Source organism: Siphateles boraxobius, unplaced genomic scaffold (assembly GCF_051911475.1).
Source record: "Siphateles boraxobius isolate OS27281-9 unplaced genomic scaffold, OSU_SipBor_1 6, whole genome shotgun sequence".
Lineage (NCBI taxonomy): Eukaryota > Metazoa > Chordata > Actinopteri > Cypriniformes > Leuciscidae > Siphateles > Siphateles boraxobius.
Window position 1 is genome coordinate 3,747,418 of NW_027509186.1, and position 24,436 is coordinate 3,771,853.

General features: G+C 43.1%; 1 pseudogene; it reads left to right on the plus strand.

Annotated features, from left to right (window-relative positions):
• Window positions 1–24,436, plus strand: part of LOC143716461 (FGGY carbohydrate kinase domain-containing protein-like) — a 48,698-nt pseudogene that overhangs the window by 11,321 nt on the left and 12,941 nt on the right.

Here is a 24,436-nt window from a genome sequence, read left to right on the forward strand (position 1 = left end):
TAAGCTAGCGTAAGCTAAGCTAAAGTCATCTTTGCTCGAGATATTGAAGCCAAAAATTATCCTTAATATTGTATTTATTGTCAACGCAGTACAGCAGCCAGCAGACTTAGAGCAGGCCATCTTGTGTGCTCATTGCCTGCCCTGCGGCAACTGCTGCAGCCTACCACTGAACCTCGCGTGTGACGTCACGTCCAATGAGGGCGCTTCGCGCCCTTACGTGTCATAGCCCGCCAAAATGGGGGTGGCTTAGCGTATAAAAGCCAGGCTCGTTGGCTGTGTCCTGGTTTCAGCAGCTGAAGCGAAAAACGCTCGTGGCGCCTGCACAGTCAGGTTACGCAATACTCGTTCCCTCTTCTAGAGAGAACCGAGGTTACGTTAGTAACCGAGTATCGTTCTCTTACGAGAGGTTCTCTCGTATTGCGTAAGCTAGCTTACACTACGGGAACCCATTGTCAAGGCCGTGCGCCCAGCCTCCACTTCATGAGTCCCAGGGATTCCCGGGGAACATAGATAAGTGGGAAACAGGTGGCCAGCAATGCGGGCCAGCACATGTTATAAGCACATACAGGGTATACAGAGCGTCGTCGCCGGTCCATATAACTTTTCACTATATAGTGCAGCTCAACCAGGAAGGCGAACGTCGCGTGAGAGAAGTCTGCGCATGATCATCTGGGCAGGACAAACACACTGCTCACACTGACAGAAGTTTAGCCTGCAAGGCGGGAACTTCCAGGTTATAAAACCTAACAAATGTGGAGGGAGAGGCCCAGCCTGCCGCCTCACAAATGTCATGAATGGAAATTCCGCTGGACCAAGCCCACGACGAGGCCACGCCTCTGGTGGAATGCGCCCTGATGCCCAAGGGGCATTGCAGACCTTTAGACTTATAAGCAGATGTGATAGCTTCCACTATCCATCTGGACAGGCTCTGTTTAGCGGCGGCGAGACCCCTGGTGCGCCCACCGAACGAGACAAAGAGCTGTTCCGAACGCCTGAAAGAGGCGGAGCGCGTAATGTAAACCCTCAGTGCCCTGACGGGGCAGAGGAGATCCACATCACCCTCACTATCGGATGCTGGCAGAGCCGAAAGAGAAATGACCTGCGCTCTGAAGGCGGTGCCCAACACTTTAAGGACATAACCATGTCATGGCTTGAGGATGACTTTAGAGTCATTTGGCCTGAACTCAAGACACGCTGCGCTAACAGATAGCGCGTGTAAATCCCCCACACGTTTAACTGATGACAGAGCTGTCAGAAAAACGGGTTTGAGCGAGAGGTACTTTAGGTCCACGGAGTTTAATGGTTCTAAGGGGAAAGCTTTCAGGGCCTCTAGGACCAGTGAAAGATCCCACATGGGAACCGACGAGGGTCGCGGGGGATTCATCCGTCTAGCTCCTATAAGGAAGCGAATGACGAGCTCGTTCCTTCCTATTGACTGGCCACGCGTCGACTCAGTGAACGCTGCGACGGCCGCCACATAGACTTTAAGCGTGGGTGGGGACCTGCCCTTATCCAACTTCTCTTGAAGGAAGCTAAGCAACCCCGTGACCCCACACATTCGTGGGTCTAGATCTCTATCAGCACACCATTTGGAGAACACGACCATTTAGACGCGTAAAGTCGCCTCGTAGAGGGAGCTCTGGCTTGCGTAATCGTGTTCATCACTCCTTCTGGCAGTACAACGGGTATCCGTTGATTAACCATACGTGCAGAGACCAGCGCTCTGGATGGGGATGCCAGATTGAGCCGCGGGCTTGAGAGAGGAGATCTCTCCTCACCGGAATCGGCCAACGGGCTGTTTGGGGCAGCCGCATAAGCTCCGGGAACCAGGTTTGATTCTGGGCTATAAGGAGCACCGAGTGGCGCGTTTCCCTGATTCTCTTGATTACCTGTGGTAACAGAGAGACCGGAGGAAAAGCATAAAGTGGGAGGCTGGGCCAGATTTAGGCCAACGCATCCTCGTTCTTTGAAAAGAACAGCGGGCAATGAGTGTTGTCTTTTGACCCAAACAGGTCGACTTTCGCTTTGTCGAAGAGGCGCCACAGTAACTGGACTGTTTGGGGATGCAGGGACCATTCCCCTTGGGGAACGTAGTTCCTGGACAGTTTGTCTGGATCGTCGTTCAAGTGGCTTGGCACATGCGTGGCTCTCAGCGAGCGCAGGCGGCCCTGAGACCATATAAGAAGGCGTTCCGTCAGATGGCAGTGGTTTCTGGATCTGACGCCGCCCTGACGGTTTATGTAGGACACCACAGACATGTTGTCCGAGCGGACCAGTACATGGTGGTCCTGTATGAACTATCACTTGGGTGTTCAGCCAGCGTTTTAGCGGGCGGATGCGCAGGAGGCCCAGCTTAAGCACAGCCGCAGCTGATGCCATACAGCCTAGCATCTTCTGGAATGTCTTCAGAGGTGTAATGCTGCCCTCCTGGAAAGACGCGGCTAGCTGTCGAACACGGCGGGCGTGCTGTGTCGATAAGCGGGCCGTCATAGCCACAGAGTCCAGTTCTATTCCTAGGAAGGAAACCTGACTGACTAGTGGGCAGTAATGACCTCTTGGTCCAGTTGACCATGAGACCCAAGCTTTCCAGATGGCTGAGAAGCACAGCTCTGTGAGATAACAGTTCTATCTCTGACTGACTCCGCGATGCGGAGAGCTTCGCTGAAGATGATGAAATCAGTGACGCAGCAAACGAGCCTGGCTTTTATACGCTAAGCCACCCCCATTTTGGCGGGCTATGACGCATAAGGGCGCAAAGCGCCCTCATTGGACGTGACGTCACGCGCGAGGCTCAGTGGTAGGCTGCAGCAGTTGCCGCAGGGCAGCCAATGAGCACGCAAGATGGCCTGCTCTAAGTCTGCTGGCTGCTGCACTACGTTGACAATAAATACAAAATTAAGGATAATTTTTGGCTTCAATATCTCGAGCAAAGATGACTTTCCCCGTAGCGTAAGCTAGCTTACGCAATACGAGAGAACCTCTTGTAAGAGAACTGCAGATCTTTCACATTCGCAAACATATTTATTACACACTACATTAAAGGAAATACACTAAAAAGCATAATTGGGGCTTTTTAAATCCTGTTGACACAGGAGGAGCATTGCAGTGTTTGTGTGCTCCTAATATGGCCCTGATGTTTAGTCAGCCTCTTCTTGGTTTCATCACAGTGTTCCTGTAATAACTGTCCTGACCTGCTTAATCTAAACCTTCAGATGATATATAGCAATAAATAAACAGGCAAAACATGTAAACTAGTGCAAGATTTTACAGGCAAAACCAGGGTTTTTTCATCCACTTGTCAGTTTTGAGCTCTGACTGCTTCCATAGCTTGTCTTCTTTCAAACTAGTGGAAAGAAAACAAGTGCTTATTTTATTTCACTTTATCTATTAGTGTCTGTAAATTTTAATCCTTAAAGACGGTGAACTTGAGTCCGAAATCTCCAATTCAGCAGCTTCACACACGCCAAAATTTTAGTTTATATGAAATCTATATCTATATGAAAGTTTGTTCATATATCATTCACCACATTTATGCAACATTTTTATACAACTGCTAAAAACATGATGAAAATGTATTTGTTTCTGTCTGTTGACAGTCTTTTCTGATTTATAGAGTGATAAAAAGAAAAATCAAAAATCCCTGCTGGAAAAAAACAGTAATATGTCAACAAAATCAAATAAAAATGATGAATCTGGTTTCTGGACAGGAAATATATGCATATGAGTGCATATTTAATTAGATAGTGACTCATTTGCATATTGCAATGCAAAAACAATTGTGTTACTGTACTGTGACTAATTAGCTGGGTAATTATCGTAAGATCTGTGAGTTTAAATTTATGTAGCAGTGTCAGTTATATTTTCTGTAATTTTATTGTCTTGTTGTAGAGGTCATCGGGGCCGATGTGAGGGGACACCAGCTGCCCTGTGAAGAGCAACCAGTCACATCCCGTTTGGCTGTCATATGTGGGACGTCCTCATGTCACATGGCTGTGAGCTTCAGTTCCTGTACTTGTTTGTGTTCAAAGCATGTGACTGTTGATGTCAGCGTGTGTCTGTATCTCTCAGGTGAGCACACAGCCGCTGTTCGTCCCTGGGGTCTGGGGCCCATATCTGTCCGCCATGCTGCCGGGACTGTGGCTTAATGGGGGAGGTCAGAGCGCCACGGGACGACTGGTGAGTCAATCACATCTATCTTTAATATGGAAGTAAATCCCAGAATGCACTGGACAAAATACATTTAGATTTTATTCAATACTGAAAGCATAATTGTAAAACAAACCAGTCTAAGAGACCATTCACACAGAACACATTTTTGTGGTTAAAAATGCAAGATGTAGCGCAGTGGAATGGAAAAACACACTCAAAACACTTCAAGCCCCTTAACATACTAAAACAGTGACATTAAAAGTGTAATTTAGTGTACAGCTTATTGATGATGCAGATGAGCACAGAATGTTAACACAATACACAATATCTATATTGGTTTCCTTCCTAAACGTTTACTCGTATTGCGTCTTTGCTAGACGCTATGGGGGAAAACTTAGTTTTGAAAACTTAAATGATTTATTGAAGCCTTTTTTCAATAACGCAGTGCTACTGCACAGCCATAATAGTGCGGAGATGCACGCATGCTTTTGGCTAGGCAAGTGGGAACTGCACAAACCTATGGCCAACTGGCATGTCTGCGCGAGCCCATCCGGGGCTGGGGGGGGGGTGTCCCGCCGAACCGTGCGCAGAGCCCGCCAAAGAGGCGGGGCTTCTGCCTATACAGCTGCTCATTTTGCCATGGGATTTCAGAAATTTTTCTACTTCAGTAATGATCAACTGCCCTTCATTTATTCCACATGAGTGAAGCTTCGGCACTCTCCGGCGACCAAGAGCCTGATCGTTCGGCGCACGCCCTCAAAACCTACCTACCAGACCTAAATGGACATCGCGTCTTAATCCGGTCGGACAACATGGCGATAGTATCCTACATAAACCACCAGGGTTGGACTCAGGTAGAAGCCTCTGTACAGGGTAGCCAGACGTCTGCTCTTTTGGGCACAACACAGCCTGCGCTTGCTGAGAGCGATGCACGTGTCTGGCAGATTGTCTCGCGACAGCATGTCTGCTCCCTGATTCAATGTGTCCCCGGGAGAATGGGCCCTCCAGCCCCAGGTTCAAACAATTTGGAGTGTCTTCGGCAGGGCAGAGGTTGACCTCTTCGCCTCCAAAGACAACTCTCACTGCCCAATATTCCATGGCCCACAAATAGCCCAGTCTTCCCCTTTATGCTTTTCCCTCAGTCGTGCTCTTCCCTCAGGTCATCAACAGGATCAGAGAGGAGAGATGCACAGTCTGTCTGGTGGCCCCCCTTTGGTGGACCCAGCCTTGGTTTCCCGAGATGATTCAGCTGCTAGCAGCAGCCCCATGGCCAATGCCATGGGCTATCCATGTGGGCTATCCACGAGGTTGTCCTAAACACTATATCTGAGACCAGAGCCCCATCCACGAGACTCGTCCACGTACTTAAGTGTTCTGTCTTCTCCAAATGGTGCTCAGCATGGAGCCAAGACCCTACTTCATGTGATATACCGCTCCTATTTTCCTTCCTACAAGTGCTGCTGAACGCGTGTCGTACCCCTCCACGCTCCGACTATGTGGCGGCCATAGCAAAGTTAGATGCTCCTGTGGCCGGCCAGATGTTGGGTAGAAGCAATTTGATTGTTCGCTTCCAGAAGTGGGCAAGGATGCTCAACCTGCCTCGCCCCCTCACAACACCTTCCTGAGACCTATCAGTCCTGTTACAGTCTTCAGGGCCCTCAAGGGGCCCCCGTTTGAGCCGCTACAGTCGGCCGAATTAAGGGCACTTTGCTCAAGACCGCACACTTGCTAGCCTTAGCATCGGTCAAGCAAGTGGGCCTGAGATTACGGGAACGAGTATTGCGTAGACAGCTGTGCTATAGGCAGATGCCCCGCCCTCTTTGGCCGGCTCTGCGCTCGGTTCGGCGGGACGCAGCCTGATTGGCTCGCGCAGATGTGCCACTTCGCCATAGACATGTGCCGTTCCCACTGCCCAGCCAATAGCGTGCGTGCATCTCCGCATTATTATGGCCGTGCAGTAATACTGCATTATTGAATAAAAGGCTTCAACAAATCGGACAAAAAGGAATTTTCCCCCATAGCATCTAGCAAAGACACAATACTCGTTCCCGTTATCTCAGGGAACCGAGGTTATGTTAGTAACCGAGATGTTTTATATGGGACAACACTTGAGGAACGTTTCATCTGCTCGCCTGTACACAGTATGCATCATCAATAAGGTGTGTATTGAATGTGATCTTTTAATATCTCTGTTTTGCTACATTAGTACATAGGAAAGCCTTGCCCTCAAGGTGGGTGTGCCTATAAGGGTGTGTTAGAATCGAAATGAAATGGTCCAAACGAGAAGTGCCCCAATTATTGGTCTTTTATTATGAATAAACAATTCACAACCCCAGCGCCGGAGGGAGACAAAACGCTCAGCTCATAATGTCTAAATTAAAGTCTTACGGGGAGGAGTATAAGTCCAGTTAGTATAAATTCATAGAAAAGAATGTGCAAACGTGTCAGTTTTCGGCTGAACAAAGAATCCTTCTTATGTTATAGATTTATGCTGAGGGAGAAAATATATTTCTAACAATGGCCCCATTGATAAGATAATTATCACATAATAGAATTATCATATCACATCATTCTCAGCATATTCATTCTAGTACAATAATACATGCAATATTCTTCAATCAAACATTTCCTTCAAAATCATTAATATTTGACAGTTCTTTTCATCAAAGCATATACAAAAAATTCAAAAGTATTCATAGCACGATGAATCTTAATAGATTCAGTTATAATTATTGCTAATATCAATCAGCAATCTCGTTCTTCGTCTACTTCTCTTCCTCGTTCTCCTTTCGATCAGTGCTTCCACATAGGCTTGTGCGTTCCCCTGGGATGGAGCTGCCTTAACCCGGCTAGCATGGACCCACTGCGGCTGGTGGTCAGTCAGAACACCGGTCCTCGTCACAGCGATAACAGTGGATGGTCCTGAATAGTTCGGCTCACCGAGTTACGTGGGCTTCAGACACCTTATCAGCACCTGTTGTCCTGGAACGAAAGGATGAGTCGGCTTTTCTGAAGGAAGAGGGAGAGAGAGAGAAACATCACCATTTATGCCTTTTAACGTTCTAACTAAGGAATCCACGTAATCCGAGATGATCACCTCCGTGTCACCTGTGGAGAGATTGCCAGCGCGACCTCTGACCCAAGGGAAAGGTCTACCCATCAGAATTTCAAATGGAGACATTTTTGTGGTTGCTGATGGGGACATTCTCATTTCCGTCAATACGGCAGGCAGCAAATCAACCCAATTTCTGCCTGTATCTAGACACGCATTATTGAGACGTTCTTTTATCGTCTTATTTGTCTGTTCTACGTTAGCTTATAATTGCGGCGAATAGGGAATGTGGAAGTGCCAATTAATATTAAACTCTTTGGCTAACAATTGTGTGACTTTTGAAGCAAACGGAGTTCTTTTATCACTCGCTATAACGGTTGGAATACTGAAACGCGGTATAATTTCTTTTGCAAGAACCTTTACAACCGTCTGAGCGTTTTCTTTACCACACGTAAAAGCTTCAGGCCACTTAGAAAATCGATCAACAATCATGAGCAAATATTTGTGATTTCCACATGGAGGCATGTGTGTAAAATTGATCTGTAAATATTAAAAAGGAACCTCAGGATGCGGTAAAGCTTCCTGCGGGTTGCCTTGTGTCTGTTTGTTCGTGCACACACCAGGCAAGCATCCAATATCAACAAAGTATTCTTTCGAACATTTGCTATGCAGTATGATTGATTCAAATTTTGTATCACTTTTTCTTTTGACACGTGTGATACACCATGATAATGCCTGCACAGCATTACAACGGTGGATGCTGGTAGAGCGATTCTACCCTGCTTGTCTCTCAGAATACCAGCTTGATCTGGTTTTACTTCGTTCGCAGCCCAATGAATCAAGTCAACTTGCGTAGGGTTAGCTTGCAGTACTTTAATGTCCAAATCATTAATCAGCGACAAATTCATCATAGGTACATCGTTGCTCTTTTCATTTACGTATGGACTAAGTATTACTTCTTTAGCAGCCCATTTCGCGACTTCATCTGCAAACCTGTTTCCCTTAGCCTCATCCGATTAACCTGTTTTATGACCAGCTACTTTAATAACAGCAAGTTTCGATGGTTTCGATGGTCAAAATTGTTTTTCCGTCGGAGGTTTTGAAATTTCTTTCTTCCCACAATTTAGCAAAATCATGGACAACGGCGTACGCGCATTTGGAATCAATGTATATATTGATGCACTGAACTTTTGCCAACTGACAAGCTCTTGTTAGAGCAATTAATTCTGCTACTTGAGCTGATTTATATGGCAATGAATATGCCTCAATTACACGATCAGGTAATTTGACAATAGCATATCCACACAAGTATAAATTGTCATTTGGCTTGAAACAGGATCCGTCTATATACCAATTATCTCCCTCCTCCAGGAAAGATGTCGACACATCTGGCCTGCAGGCAGTCGAAGTTTGGATTCTGGTAAGGCAGTCGTGGTCGTCACTCTCAAATTCACCATCTGTCAACAACCTGTGCAGATGTACAGTAGGACCATGAATAACAGAAGTTACTTTCAACGTTAAATTAGCAGTTGCTAATAATATAGCCTCATAGCCTGAACGACGTTGAGCAGTCATGTGTTGAGTAGAAATGTTATGCATAATTGCTCCTACCTGATGTGATGTGTGAACTGTGAGTGGATATGATAAAACAACCCTTTCAGCATCCTGTACCATGATCGCTGCAGCAGCCACTGCACGTAAACAGGCCGGGAGTCCCCGAGCCACTGAATCAAGAGTTTTAGACAAATAAGCTACTGGACCAAAAGTGCCCCCATGCTCTTGGGCCAGGATTCCTGCGGCTGTGCCCCCACCTTCGTGCACGTACAGGTGGAAATCTCGCTTGTAGCAAGGAAGGCCGAGGGCGGGAGGCCTTAACAGAGAGGATTTCAAATGTCTTAACGCTTGGTCCATCTCACTTGTCCATGTAATGTCCTCTTTATCATCCAGCGTAGCGTCTCGCAGGATTTTGTCATACATGGAGCAATTTGGCACCCATAATCGACAGTAATTGACCAGTCCCAGAAAGCTTTGCATTTGCTTCCGTGTTGAAGGGTGCTTGAACAAAGCGATGGCTTTGACTCTGTCCGCAGACAGGCGAACTTGGCCTTGTGACAGTTCATTGCCGATGTAATTGACTTTCCTCTGCACCCACTGAAGTTTCTCTTTAGATGCCTTGGAACCAGCCTCTGCTAAAACGTTGCAGACAATTGTAGTGGCAGCAGCACACATGTCCGCAGAGGCACCAGTGACGAGAATGCCATCAGCGTATTGGAGCAGGCAGGTGTCAGGAGGGAGTCTGACATCCTTCAGCCTTGCGTGCACTACAGCGGAGAAAACAGCCGGAGAATCTCTGAACCCTTGAGGGAGTCTTGTCCATATGTACTGGCAATTCTGAAAACAGAAACCAAAAAGTGGCTGAGTTTGTTGGTCAACAGGAATGCTGAAGAAGGCGGAGCATAAATCAATGACAGAATAAAATGCATGTTCTAAAGGAATAGAATTAATAATAGTTTGTACATCTGGCACAATAGGAGCATGTGGTTTTATCAAATCATTAATTTTTCTCAAGTCTTGCATTAAGCGCCAAGAACCATTTGCTTTCTTGATTGGATTAATTGGTGTGTTGTAAGGTGAATGAGTGCGAACCAGAATGCCTTGAGCCAGAAACTGATCAATGAGGGGTCGAATTCCCTCCTCTTTTTCCTTTGAAAGCGAATGTTGTTTTAAAAAAAAAAACAGGCCTATTCATTGTCAAATTGGCCACATAAGGTTGGATATCAAGAAGTCCCACGTCATCCTTATGGGCCGCCCACAATTTCGGGTTTACATCAGCTACTTCCTGTCCGAGCTCAGTTGCAGATACATCCTCGAAGAGAGCACTTCCTGTGTCGGTCGTAAGAGAAAAGGCTGCTGGAAACATGAGTTGCAAAGAGTCAGAGTCAAATCCTAATTTAACACCCAACTTATGCATTAAATCTCTACCTAACAAGCAGAATAAAGAATCAGGTATAATTGCAAAAAATCATGCATTTTGAACAATGATGGTATATCATTAGAAGTAACAAATAAAGGTGGTGTCAAATTACAAACCACTGGAATATTATCTATTCCTATAGAATTTAATGTCCGTCATTCCTTTCCCCATTCAGTCGGATACACAGGTCTCTGTCTTTCAGAGGGAGAAAGAAAGGGAGGCCATCAGAGCGCCTAAACATCGGTTTCTCATTAGTTTGCTGAAATCTCTCAGCTTTTTTTCTGCAAAATCGCTGTGTGTGTCCGCTGTGTGTGACATAAAAAAACACTTTATGTCATTCCTAACATTGGGTGGCGGGCGATTTTGGACAGTGGAATTTACTTGGAACATTGCGGGAACTTTTCCTCTGGAGTTTTCAAATGCCCCAGCAGACGACAGTTCACGCAAGCGTCTACCCAATTCATCAACAGAAATGTTACTAATGTTGGTTATAGTTATTCGAATCATTTGTGCAGTCTCGTTGTGCATGTTATTCAAAAATGTGTTCACAAATAGTAAATAATTTTCATCAACAGGGTAGGATTTATTTTTTATAGGTTCCGAGACAGGAGAAGTTTGAATGCTCTCATATCTGGGAGGGAGGGGCGCTCTGACTTCAGCAGGATGTGAAATAACTTTCTCCTTCTCAGGCTGTTCAGCTTGAGGGGGAGAAAGATTTTTGTTGTTATCCACTTTTGGACCACGATTCCAATAAGATTGCATGTCTTTCCAGATCTTATAGGTACGTTTCATATACGAATAATCCCAATCAGGATCGCCCCAATTTCCAAAAATCATGTATTTTGCTTCACGCATATATGTGTCTTTAAATGAGCCGTCACGAGGAAACGCATCTAATTGTGTTTTGCCAGTTGACCAGCCAGCTAAATTTGACACATATGGCTCCGTAAAAAATGCTTGATTATTTCTAATCATAAAATCTTTCGGAGATTCATTTTCTAACGGTGGACTAATTTTATTCCCCATTGTACACACACAAAAATTTCTCCTTCATGCAACTTAAATAAATTGCAATATAGCCAAATGGAACTGTAGGGTATGGACCAATCAGACACTAATTATTCATTATATACAAAGGTTTATGAAACTCCAAAACTAACAGCCCAAATGAACGAACACAAGGGGCAGAAACAGTGTCATGTTACAGGGCATGATGAGGAGATTTTACGACCTCCGAGGAATGTGGCCACATGCACAAGAGAGAGACTATGAAACAGAAACCCTCTTTAAAACAGACTTTGCTGCATTAATCATAGACTAACTGATCTATAAATGAACATGCATAAAACTGTGAAAGAAACAGTGTAAATGGTTGACTGTCTCGTGTACTATTAGGTATATATTATGGTATGTATCCTGGTATACAACCAACTAACGATCAATGTAACCTCACCTGTATCATGCCTCCTACCTAATTAATCCTCATTTAATGACTCACACTTTGATGTTCATCACCTTCTTCTAGAATGCAGTGTGGATGTGTTATAGCTATCTGAGCATTAATGAAGGTATAACCACGCTAGGGACAAAGACCCGTAAATCAACTAAGAGCCACTTTCCCTCTCAGACATGTCACCTTTCTGATTGGTCGAGTTCAACCCTTAGGGGAGGATCTTTTCCAGGCTTTATTAGAGACAGCCCACATGTGACCTCCCTCTCTTAGTTCTTTCATCCAGCCACAACACTGTTCTGGTGATCCTGGGGAACCCCCTCCCCCTCCACAGGGGCCCCAGGGCCCAGCAGGCCTCGATCCAACCAGATATGGGCACAGGCAGGAGAGAGAAGACTCTCACAAAGAACCAAGGACAATCTCAGGAGTTTTGGAACAAAGACTCCAACCAACAACGACTCCAATCACTCACTCTTCCGACTTCCTCACTTCTCCTGGGTGCTCAGCGTGGCCTCAACAGGGCCCCAGGCCCTGACCAAACCAGCCATGCGTTCCTGGAGAAAGAGAACTCTCAACCAACTTCCACTTCACACTGCCGGAACCATCAACGACTTAAATTTTCAACAACTTCAAGAATTGTTCCCACTACAAATGCAAGTATTCAATTCAATGAAATGTGAAAATGAAATTCTGATGGTTCTTCTCATAGACCAGGGGTCGGCAACCTTTACCACGCAATGAGCCATTCGGACCCGTTTCCCACAGTAACGAAAACGCTGGGAGCCACAAAACCCAATGAAATAACACTGCATATAAGTTTATTTATTTATGTATTGTCTTTATTATGTATAAACAAACTATAATGTGTTGCATTTATTAAATCAATGAATGACTGCAGAGAAAACGAAATTACATTTCTGCATGCAACAAAAACATTTTGAACTCCGAAAAAAAGACGTTGGCTTGAAGGTTACTTTCAAGTAAAATAAATTAAAATACTCAATGACTAAATTTATGAAAAAACGCCGAACTTAAATTATCCACCGGCAGCAAACCAAAAATGCCGTCCTCTCTCTGTGTGCCGTCATCATTTTAGCTACTGGCGCGTGCAGTCAGCTGTCAACCTGAATAATAAAAGGACTACTTTAATGAACAATAATTAAAAAAAATATGAATATACGGTATACAAAATAATAGGCAATTAAAATATTTATCATACTTGGTTAATGTGATTTCTGCTCCTGAACCTCAGCGCACAGCGTCTGCACATCAGGGCTGTATGCCGTCACCTTCATCTTTACGCAGGATCGTAAGCTGTCATCTGTGAGGCGTGCGCGATGTTTGGTTTTAATATAGTTCATGTTGGAGAACACCTGCTCACATACGTATGTGGATCCAAAGATCGACAGGACTCCAAGTGCATACTTTTTCATGTTCACATAAACGTCGGGGATAGCATTCCAAGTTTCGAACACAAGTTTGTCAGGTTTGGGGAGGTTTTCAATATCACGCCATTTGTGATTCTGAGCAAGAACGGCCTTCTGACGGGCAACATCTTCAAGGTCTGCTGTCAAGCGTTTAAACTTGGACACCCATATGTCTTTGTCGGCTATGTCGGCCAGTTCCATCTCAAGATCAGGTTGACTCACACCTGCCAATGCAGTCGTATTCAGCAGGGATGGATCGATGCTTAGAGGAGTGACAGGGAAGGATAATGTGTTTTTTTCCTCTCTGAACTCACAGAATCGTTTCCCAAACGATGTTTGCATTGCGATGATTGCAGATTGTAAATACTCCGAATTTATCATGTGAGCTTCTTTGAACTCTCTCAAATTGGGGAAGTGTGATAGTGTACCTTTCTGTAAATCTCTGGCGAGCACTGTCAACTTGCGCTCGAATGCCAAAACCTCCTCCAACATGTGCAGGGCTGTGCGTCCTTTCCCCTGAAGAGCTGTGTTCAGCGTGTTCAAATGCGCTGTCATGTCTACCATGAAGTGTAGCTTTTCCAGCCACTCTGGCTGTTCCAGCTCAGGAAACGTGAGCCCTTTGCTGCCCAGGAAAGTTTTCACTTCTTCCAGACACGCGGCAAAGCGTTTCAGCACCTCCCCTCTGGACAGCCACCGGACTTTGTTGTGCAGCAGGAGATCAGAATATGTGCTTTCCATCTCGTCCAGTAACGAACGGAACTGACGGTGATTTAAACCTTTTGCCATTATTTTATTGACAATTTGAATGACAACATTCATTACTTCTGTGCATTCCGGAGGAAATGTTTGAGCACACAGTGCCTCTTGGTGCAGGATGCAGTGAAAAGTCAGCAGCTTTCTGTCCAGCGACTTCTGCAGTAAAGCCACAAAGCCCTTATGCGTTCCTACCATACTTGGTGCCCCATCAGTAGCCACTGACATCAGGTGGGTGGTGTTTATTCCTTTGGTTCTTAAACAATTCAAGACAGCCTCACAGATGTCCTCCCCCCGTGTTTGGCCTTTTAGTGGTATCAACTCAATCATTTCTTCCTGTGGCCCAGCAGAGTTTACATAACGGCAGAACAGCGCTATTTGTTCAATATCACCTTTGTCTTTAGATTCATCGCAGGCAATTGAGTATGCCACAGCTGAATTAATGTCTTTAATTTGCTGTCTGGTGATGTCTTCTGCCATTTTTATGGTTCTGTCTTTGACAGTCTTTGCAGAGAGGGGCATATCCCTGATTTTCTGCACAATTTCACTCTTGTTTTTAAAGTCTGTAAATAGATGTTCTGAAATCTTAATGAAAGATTCTTTTAAGTATTCTCCATCTGTGAACGGCTTCCCGTGCCTGACTATTTCCTGAGCGGCTACAAAACTAGCATATGTACTTGAATTTGCAGACTTCATCCACTTCTTGAAGTGATTTTTGCTCAGATCAACCTTCCGCAGCAGTTCCGAAATTACCTTTTTTCTCTCATCTCCATCCGGATATTTTTGAGCAAAGGCTGCGTGTTTATTCTGGAAATGTCTTGAGACATTTGACTTTTTATTGTTTGCTAGTTTTTCAGTACATATTAAGCATACTGGTAAACCAGTCTCGTCAGCAGTGAAAGCATATAAATGAGCCCATGTAGCATTGAACGTTCTGTTTTCTTCCGACACTTTTCTTTTCTTAGAATTCTCCATAGTTGGCTCATAGACATGAAATATTTTCCATTGGACAAGTTCAAAAAATCGCGCGCTGGTGGGTGTCGCACATTGGCGGTTGTGACGCATATTAAGAGCGACAAAAGATTTTAATACGTTTTTGTGTTACAAATGAGATGTTACAAGATCACCATAATCTTCAAATTTAGAATTACATTTTAAACCTTTCACACACGTAAAGTTAAAATATTGTGAGTGTTTCTAATCTAGGCGACCGTTATTTAGAACCTGTCACTTTAATGTTTCCATGGTGACGCGTCATTGCTTGTCACGTGCGCAACCACATTGTCATTTTTCCTTTATTCAAAATATTCACTAATGTATTAGCTATAACAAGAAACACCTATATTCCGACTGTCAAATATGTGACAGTTCTCTGAAAGCGGCACTAAAACTTCCACAAAGACCTCAAACAGAAAGCACAAAGCCTTTCTTTAAAGTGAATTTCGTTTTGTATTAATTGTATCTTAATTTTAATAAATGTTTCATCGACCAATTACCTGTAGGTTTTTAATTACCTATTTAACAAATAAGAAGTAGGCCTAAATATAGCAGACAATAGATAATCACGACACGGATTATCACTAACCCGTCCAGATGCAATGCTACCACATCTTTAAAAAAATTGTTTTTCGTGTTCGCATTTATGAGGAAAAAACAATGTATTATAACGTGCACGTTAGTTGAGCTGTATGTGCGTCTTGTGCGATATGGGCTGCGCGATGCTATTTTACAACACGTCAATTCCTCAACTTCTCACGAAATACGTGAAAGTGGCCGGTGAACTGGGAGAGGAATAGGGTAAAATATAAAGCTACTTACACAATGTGTATCTGATATGAATAAAACGTGTTGTCTTTTTATAATGGAAAGGACCATTATTGCCGCTTCCATAGACATCAGTGTGTATTTTACAAACTCAAAATATATATTTTTTGCTAGTACTTATGTGTATTTAAATGTCTGAAACCTAAAATAAACATTATGTGGTTGAAAACACTGAATAGTTGTGATATATGACAGCACTGAGCGCGTCTGTCTCTGGCTCAGCCGTGTTGCCGACCCCTGTCATAGACCCTTTCTCCGGTTGCCAATTTAATCCTATCACTTACCTATTTCTGTATATGTGTGTGTTTAGTTTATTCATGTTTATGATTTAGTTAATAAAACTTATGCACTTTATGTATTTGGTTCTGATTTGCTTGCAATACGAAGTCCCTTTATGGTTTTTGTTCTTGCTACATGCTCAAAACGCTGTACATATTAAGAAATAATTATTCTTCTGTGGCCAGGGAAGATACCCTTTTCTTAGAATAAATGAATAATCAAAAGAGTTCGTTGGACGAACTGATTAATTGATTGTAATATTAATTTAGCCATGTCAAGTTAATCCAATTAACTGACCCAAATATTCAAAATTAATCATAACAAGTTATTATTGATTATTCATATTTCATATAGCTAGGTTCCTTACAGAACTCAAAGAAAAGTATACAATTTCAAATTAATTGTGTTAGTAAATTGGCAAATAGAGAGAGAAATAAGAGAGAAGAAAAGAAAAGAGAAAGTTAAAAGAAAAAAAATAGTGATTTATTTATTCATAGCCCTAGACCAAAGGGAAATTAAAATAGACTTTGCAAAAGAAAACAAATTATCTGTGTAGCAAATCTATTTTTTTCTTGCAAAAAACGGAGGAAAGTGATCAATTTTCCTTACGTTCTTCCCGCATTTATCGAAAACACGAGAATAACCGGTCCCGTATCGTTTTAAACAAAGACAAATAACATCGAAAGAGGGAGCTCAAATCTCTTTTGCTTGTTCTTCTCACATTTTTTATTAAAAATACGAGGCTACCGTCCTGTATCGTTTTATACAAGGACAAATAACAAAAAGAGAGAGAGAGATCAGTTCCCTTTTTTCTGCTCTTCCCGCATTAATTAAAACACGAGGCTGATTTCACCAAATATGGTAAAAATCACGGCACTACAAATACGTTTTCTCAGCAGACAGTAAGAATCAACTTTCTCTTTTGTAAAAAAAAAAAAATTCTTACCTGTCTGGAGAAATCCCTGACGACGCCCCCAAGTGTTAGAATCGAAATGAAATGGTCCAAACGAGAAGTGCCAAAATTCTTGTTTTTTTATTATGAATAAACAATTCACAACTCCAGCGCCGGAGGGAGACAAAACACTCAGCTCATAATGTCTAAATTATACATTATATAGGCAAAGTATTACAGGGAGGAGTATAAGTCTAACCAATAGAACCAAACATTACATCATTGGCATATCATATAGACTTTATATTACAACTTCTTTATATGGGCAGTATGCGCTAGAATCTCCTTGCAATCCTGGAGCTCAGAGGAAGCTCTTCAATGTGTAACATAGAAACACAAAGAAAGAAAAGGAAGAGAAAGGAGAAGGGAGGGGGCTCCCTTCCTCATTAATGAATACCAGATGTTTAACTTTACATACATAGAAAAGAATGTGCAAACGTGTCAGTTTTAGGCTGAACAAAGAATCCTTCTTATGTTATAGATTTATGCTGAGGGAGAAAATATATTTCTAACAGGGTGTGAAGATTTTCATAGTGAAAACAAGGGTTGTGTACCGAAACCTGGTACCAATATGGAACCGGTACCTAATGGCTCGTTTCCACGGAGCGGTACGTTACGGTACGGTACAGTACAGTACGATTTGGGATGGTAAACCCTGATCTGGCTTGCATTTCCACCGCCAACAGTACCCTTACTTGATAGGCGTTGTAGTGTTACAAATTTATTAAAATGTTTCAATTTAGGTTCAACAGTATTTTAACTGATGAAGTTACCATTTTGAGGCATAGGACATTAACCGTTTTGTTACTTCTCATCTGATGTCACAGACCTGCCTGTTCCTGTCTGTCCTGCTCTCTCTATTGTAAGTTAAATTGATTAGAGCACTGAGACTATCACCTTTTGTCTTTATGCACTGCCTGGCCATTAAGCTCTATGATAATGTGAAGGTATCGGTGAAGAGTCAGGCTGATTGGATTAGGATATTTACATTACACTGTTATGCTGATTGGATTAGGATGGGTAACACTCTCAGTCTAGGGCAAGTTCCTAAACTTGTATGCCTCATTTACATGCTTTTGTTTCAGAGTGTCTCCACCTTTATGTAATTCCTCCCCCTGAAAGGGTATATGAACTAAAATGTATACTGCCTTAGTTAGACTTGGGTAAGATTTTGGACGAAGCAGACTAAAGCAAATAAAGAATCCTGCTTAAAAGATAAGCCAAGTTTCCTGGTCTTCGCTTCTGAGTTTTTCTACACTTAAGAAGAACAAGGTTTACAACAGTATCCTCTCCCCAAATTTGTCACTAATAAAACTCAATAAAAAATATTTAAAGAAAAGGCTTATATTTACCTTTTAATAGTTTGTTTACATCTACCTTGTAAATATATTTTTTTATTAAAAATGTTACAATTACAACAACAATTCAAGTGCAATCTTTCTTTGTAAAAACTAAAGTATACATTTTATCATACATATTTCAAAGTTAAGGATTCATTACTTTGGATATAGCCTAGGCTACATTGGAACAAACACATAATAACATATTATTTGATTACTTTATTTTTGACAAAACATACTATAGGCCACCTATTCTTAACCATAGGGCCGCGGCCCGAGCGCCACCTGGAGGGCCGCGAAAACTTTACGTTTTTCACCTGTGGGCCGCGAGGGCCGCGGGACCAAACTAGTTATCAATTGAAGACACCAGAATGACCACTGTTATCCATGAGACAGTTACGGCCGCTTCACACCGCAAGCGTCAGCGGCACGTGAGCAGCGCATATTTTTTTCTTGCATGTTAATCAATGAGTGCATTCACACTGCGAGCAGGAGCAGCGCGTGAGCGTCAAGCCGGAGCGTCGCGTGAGCAGCAGTGAAGCGGGGGATTCGGCGCCGAGTCTATTTTTGCTGCGATGCTCACGCTCCATTAAAGTGAAAGCACACTTTAGATGGACAAAATAAATTTTATTTCACACAAAAAGTGCCCAAAATGCACAGAATAAGCATGTCTAGTGAGTTTTAACAAGAACTAGAGTAGGCAAAAAAGGCAAGGAATATAGGCAAATTCAGTTTGGGTGAAAGTATGGTGTATTATAAAAAACTAAAAAACCTAAAGTAAAATAGCCAGAAAATATTATATAAAAACTTTCTTTTAGTTTATGAAATACACAGACAGCTACATAGGCTAGCAAACCCAAATCAAACCCGAGTGTGCGGTTTTGTGTGTGTGTGTGTGCTTTATCTGCGGAGTTTGCATTCTTGTAAACCTATTGAAAATATGCTATGACTGAAACGACAAGATTGGAGCTGTTTTCTTGGTTGTTTTGTTGTTTACTGACATTTATATGGTTTACCAACTTCTAAAATCAAATGTATAGTTGTCTTTGTAAATAATTGTTCGCTTATATGTAGCTTTGGAGCCGCTACTGTGACACTGTACAAACGCTTCCAGTGTGAATACTCTCGCGTGTCTGCAGCTGCAGTGACGATGTAGTTACGCTGACGCACTGCTCAAGCCCCGCTCACGCTTGCGGTGTGAAACAGCCGTTACAATGCACCATCCCACCACTATCTGTGAAGCAGGCCCAAGTGTCTCATTAAGAGGGGAACATAAATAGGGAGTTGTAGCTTGTTCAAATTGGACTATTGTTATTGTTCATTTATAACAGATATGAAGAGCAACTTCAGGTTCTACCATGCAAAAATGTAGACTGCTGAAACAATTATCAAATTATTTTGCAGATTATAAAGCTATACTTTTTAATTTGCACTTTATTTAAATTTTAATTTACAACTTATTTATTTTGAAAAATATTATTATGCATTTATTTATTTAAGCAACACATTTTATTGTTTTTATTTTTATTTATATACATTTTCACAGGCAGTGACATTCACAGGCAGTGATTCAAGTGATGCAGCAAATTCTCTTTTGTCTTGTCGCGAATGAATGGTTCAAAAGCATTCGCACGAATAAGAGCGGGATCATGTAACACTTGTCACGACTACCTGGCTCACAGTAGCAATGACATAGGGGAGACCACACCGTTTGTTAAGTTAAAGCAAACATAATTTATTAAACATTAATTTATACGATGAAATCATAATTTAGATCAATAAATGTAACAAGTCAGTAAATGAGAAACGAAATAAAACTAATCAAAAGTGTGTTGCAGATCAGTAAAGTGTAGACTATGTGTAATGCATACAAAGCAAAAAGAAGTCGGATGATGCTGCTGCCACCAGCATGGAGACCCGAGCAATGCCGAGCCGCGCAGCACAGAGCAGACCAAACAACCGACAGGAGATGTTTTTAAATAGTCCCTCCAATCAGCTGTTGTCGGATGGACCTAAAACAAACAGCTCCCCCTTCAGACTGGCAGGAGAGAAACGGCCCAAACATAATACTATCCATGGTGGAGTGAGCACACCCCACACGGCAAAGCCGGGCGTGACATCACTCCCCCCACAAAACAGAGACCCATGTGGGACTCTGTAAAACTACATTCTACTCACTACCATTTCCCATAAACAATACTAAAAACAAAAACTATACCCAAAAAACAATAAAATGTCTAAACCCATTACCCCTTTTAACCAGTATCCCGAAAGACTAAGGTTAGATTAAACCAAACTCTCGACCCCATTCATCCACCCCTTTAATACAACAGCCACTACAAAAAATTAACCCATACTCACCTCCCATAATCCCCCCCCCCCCCCCCCCCCCCCCCCCTCCTTCCCACCCAGCAAATCCTGGCGCCTGGATAGCAATTTAAGAATGGAAAGACCGGAGGCAAGAGAGAAGAACTAGAGACTGGAGAAGAGATAGGCACCCCTTAACAGTCATCAAGAGCCCGTGACAAAGCATCAGCCATGACGTTCTCAGACCCCTTGATGTGTCTAATAGATAGATTATAAGGCTGTAGAAAAAGAGCCCAGCGCATAAGGCGCTGGTTAGTATTTTGAAGAGAAGAGAGGAAAGTCAGAGGATTGTGATCAGAAAAGACCACCACAGGGTGTAACCCACCACCAACATACACATCAAAATGTTGGAGTGCCCAAATAAGGGCCAGGGCCTCTTTTTCGATGGTTGAATAGTTAAATTGGTGACAATTAAATTTCCGAGAAAAATAGGAAACTGGTCTATCTATCCCATTTTCATCCTTTTGAAGGAGAACGGCACCTGCCCCTACCTGGCTGGCATCTACTTGCAGCTGGAAGGGCTCCTCCAACCTAGGAGCAGCCAAGACAGGTGCAGAACTCAGGAGAGACTTGGCGTTTTCAAATGCGTGTTGGCAATCAGCAGTCCAATTGAATTTAACTGAACCCTTCAACAGGTTAGTTAGTGGGGCAACGACAGATGAAAAATTACAGCAAAAATTCCTGTAATAACCTATCATTCCAAGGAAGCGCATCAATTCTTTCTTAGTGACAGGACGTGGGAATTTGTCAATGGCCAGGACTTTCACTCTCACAGGCCGAACGTTCCCTTGTCCGACCACCTTTCCCAGATACACCACTGTAGCCTGAGCAAACTCACACTTTGCTAAGTTAACAGTGAGATTTGCAGCCGCAAAACGTTCAAATAATGAACGTATGCGAGCCAGGTGGATCGTCCAAGTGTCTGAATAACAGACCACATCATCAATATACACAGCGCACCCCTCCAGTCCCACAACGACTCGATTCATTTCGCAACCCAAAAGCCATTCTCGTATAAGAGTAGAGACCCGACGGCGTAATAAAAGCAGAGATCTCTTGTGCCCTAGGAGTAAGAGGAACCTGGTAATAACCTTTAAGCAAGTCAAATTTGCTCACATAACGAGCCGCACCGACTTGATCAACACAATCTTCTATCCTAGGCAATGGATACGAGTCTGGTTTTGTTACACTATTCACTTTTCTGTAATCCGTACAAAATCTGTACGTATGATCAGGTTTTTTGACTAACAAACAGGGCGAAGCCCAGCTAGAGTATGACTGTACGGCAAGACCATTTTCCAAAAGATATTGGACACTATCATCCAGACTTTTACGCTTATCAGGACCAGTGCGGTAAAACCTCTGACGTATTGGCTTTGCATCACCGACTTCTATGTCATGCTCGATTAAAGTTGTGCAGGTCGGAGTATCTGAAAACAGACATGGAAATTCAAAAATTAGAGCTTTCAATTCTTCCCGCTGTTGCAAATCCAAATGATCTAAAACTCCCTCTAACTTGCCCAACGTCTCTGAATTATTTAGACGAGCATGCAGCATGGAATCGTCAGGGCCCTGCACATCATCCTCTAACTCTGGAGAGGCTACCGACGTGCTTGCCACAACTAAGACAGACGATTCACCCTTACAACTAGGTGACCGTGACGATACATAATATGGCTTAAGTAAATTGATATGACATAACTGTGTCGCCCGCCTACGGTCAGGCGTAGCAACCACATAATTAGTCTCTGACACTTGACGAACCACACTGTAAGGCCCTGAATACTTTGCCCCAAAAGGAGAACCAGGTATAGGCAACAATGCCACAACCTGATCCCCTGGACTAAAGACACGAGCTTCTGCTTTACGGTCATAATTTTGCTTCATTTTTCTTTGGGCATCAGTCAAATTTTCGGTTGCCATTTTACATGCCAAAAGTAACCTGCGGCGGAAACCATACACATAACTGGGCAAACTCTTTGGTGGTTCATCTGAATCCAGATCACTTGACAACACAGACAATGGGGTACGAACCTTGTGACCAAATACCAGTTCATTGGGACTAAAACCTGTGCTTTCTTGCACAACAGCTCTAGCCGCCAACAAAAGCCATGGTAATCCATCCTCCCACTCCCGTTTCATCTCTATGCAATATGCACGCAAAAGAGACTTAAGAGTGGCGTGGAATCGCTCCAAAACCCCCTGACTTTGCGCATGGTACGCGCTACTCAAGTTATGCTGGATACGCAGCTGTTTCAAGGCTGCTGCGAACGTTTTTGATGTAAAATTTGAACCACGATCACTTTGAATGACTTTAGGAAGTCCAAATATTGAAATAAACTGCGACAATGATTTCACCACAGACCTTGTCGTAATGGTCCTCAGAGCATACGCAGCAGGATAGCGAGTCGTTTGGCACATGATGGTAAACAAATAAACACAGCCTGATTTTGACTGGGGTAAGGGGCCCACACAATCAATGATCACATGCTCGAAAGGCTTACCAACAGATGGAATGGGCTGTAAAGGCGCAGGCTTAATGACAGCATTTTGCTTACCTGCCACCTGACAGACATGGCAAGTTTGAACAAACCGTGAAACGTCCTTCTTTATCCGTGGCCAGTAGCAATGTTGTAACAGTTGATTATATGTTTTCCTTACCCCAAAATGACCCGCTGTTTCCCCATGAGCTGTTTTTAGTGCCACATCACGAAACTTTTCAGGCATCACCACCTGCAAAATTTGATCTCTCACATCATTTCCCACAGTAGGTGACCACCTTCTTAGCAACAAACCATCCTTCACAAGATAACAGCGATCTAAATTGTCATCTACAGCCAACTCAAAGTATTTCTTTAAGCTTGGATCACTCTTTTGAGCCTCAGCAAAGTCAAAACGAGACAAAGGTACTGGTAACTGCGGAATAAATACCTGAGCAGACGTGTACTTGGATACATCAGACGAGTTTACATCCTGCTTATTCGCCATAGCGCGCGTCACAGCGCACGCTGTAAAAACATCTGGAAAATCTTTTTGACAACTATCTGACTCATCCAATAAAGAAGCTCCAATCTTAACCACAGGAGGTGGTGAGACCTGATCAGGAAAAACACGATCATGAGCAAAATTATTACCCACAATCAGATCAACTCCCTCTATAGGTAAAGAAGGACGCACCGCAATGGTTACATCCCCATTCACAAAACCAGAAAACAATTGAATTTTGTGCAGCGGCACTGGAAATGACTGAAGACCAATTCCCTGTATTAAAACACAATTTCCTGTATCAGATTCAGACGAGAAAGGCAAGACAGATTGACAAATGAAACTTTCTGATGCACCCGTATCACGCAGAATTTTCACTGGAACGCGACGTGCGTCTCCAACCAATGCCACAAAACCCTCCGTAACAAACGGTGCATAATCCGTTATCATAGATGCAGAAAATTCAAACTCATCACTCTGTACATTACCTTTATCAACTGACGCAGTACATTGTGCACGATCCAATGTCTTTTCTGGAATTTTCTTATCTTTACTCCCTGAGCGCACACCGGGAACAGATGAGGTACAGAGACCAATTTTTCCTCCATCAACCTTCCCCCGATTTCGCTCCAATAACACTGGGCAATTTTTTTTCCAATGATTTTTCCCAAAACAGTAATTACAGTCGGTTTTAATATCGAAATCTGATGGTTTACCACGTGCACTTGAATTTGAAAACACAGATGTGTCCGTATTAACACGACTATAGCGACGTTCTCTGTAATTAATGTTAGGACGCGGACAAAAATCACGAGCTGGAGTCTTGTCTATGAGAGAAAAATTATCAGCAAGAACAGCAGCATCTGCTGCTGTTTTCACGTGAT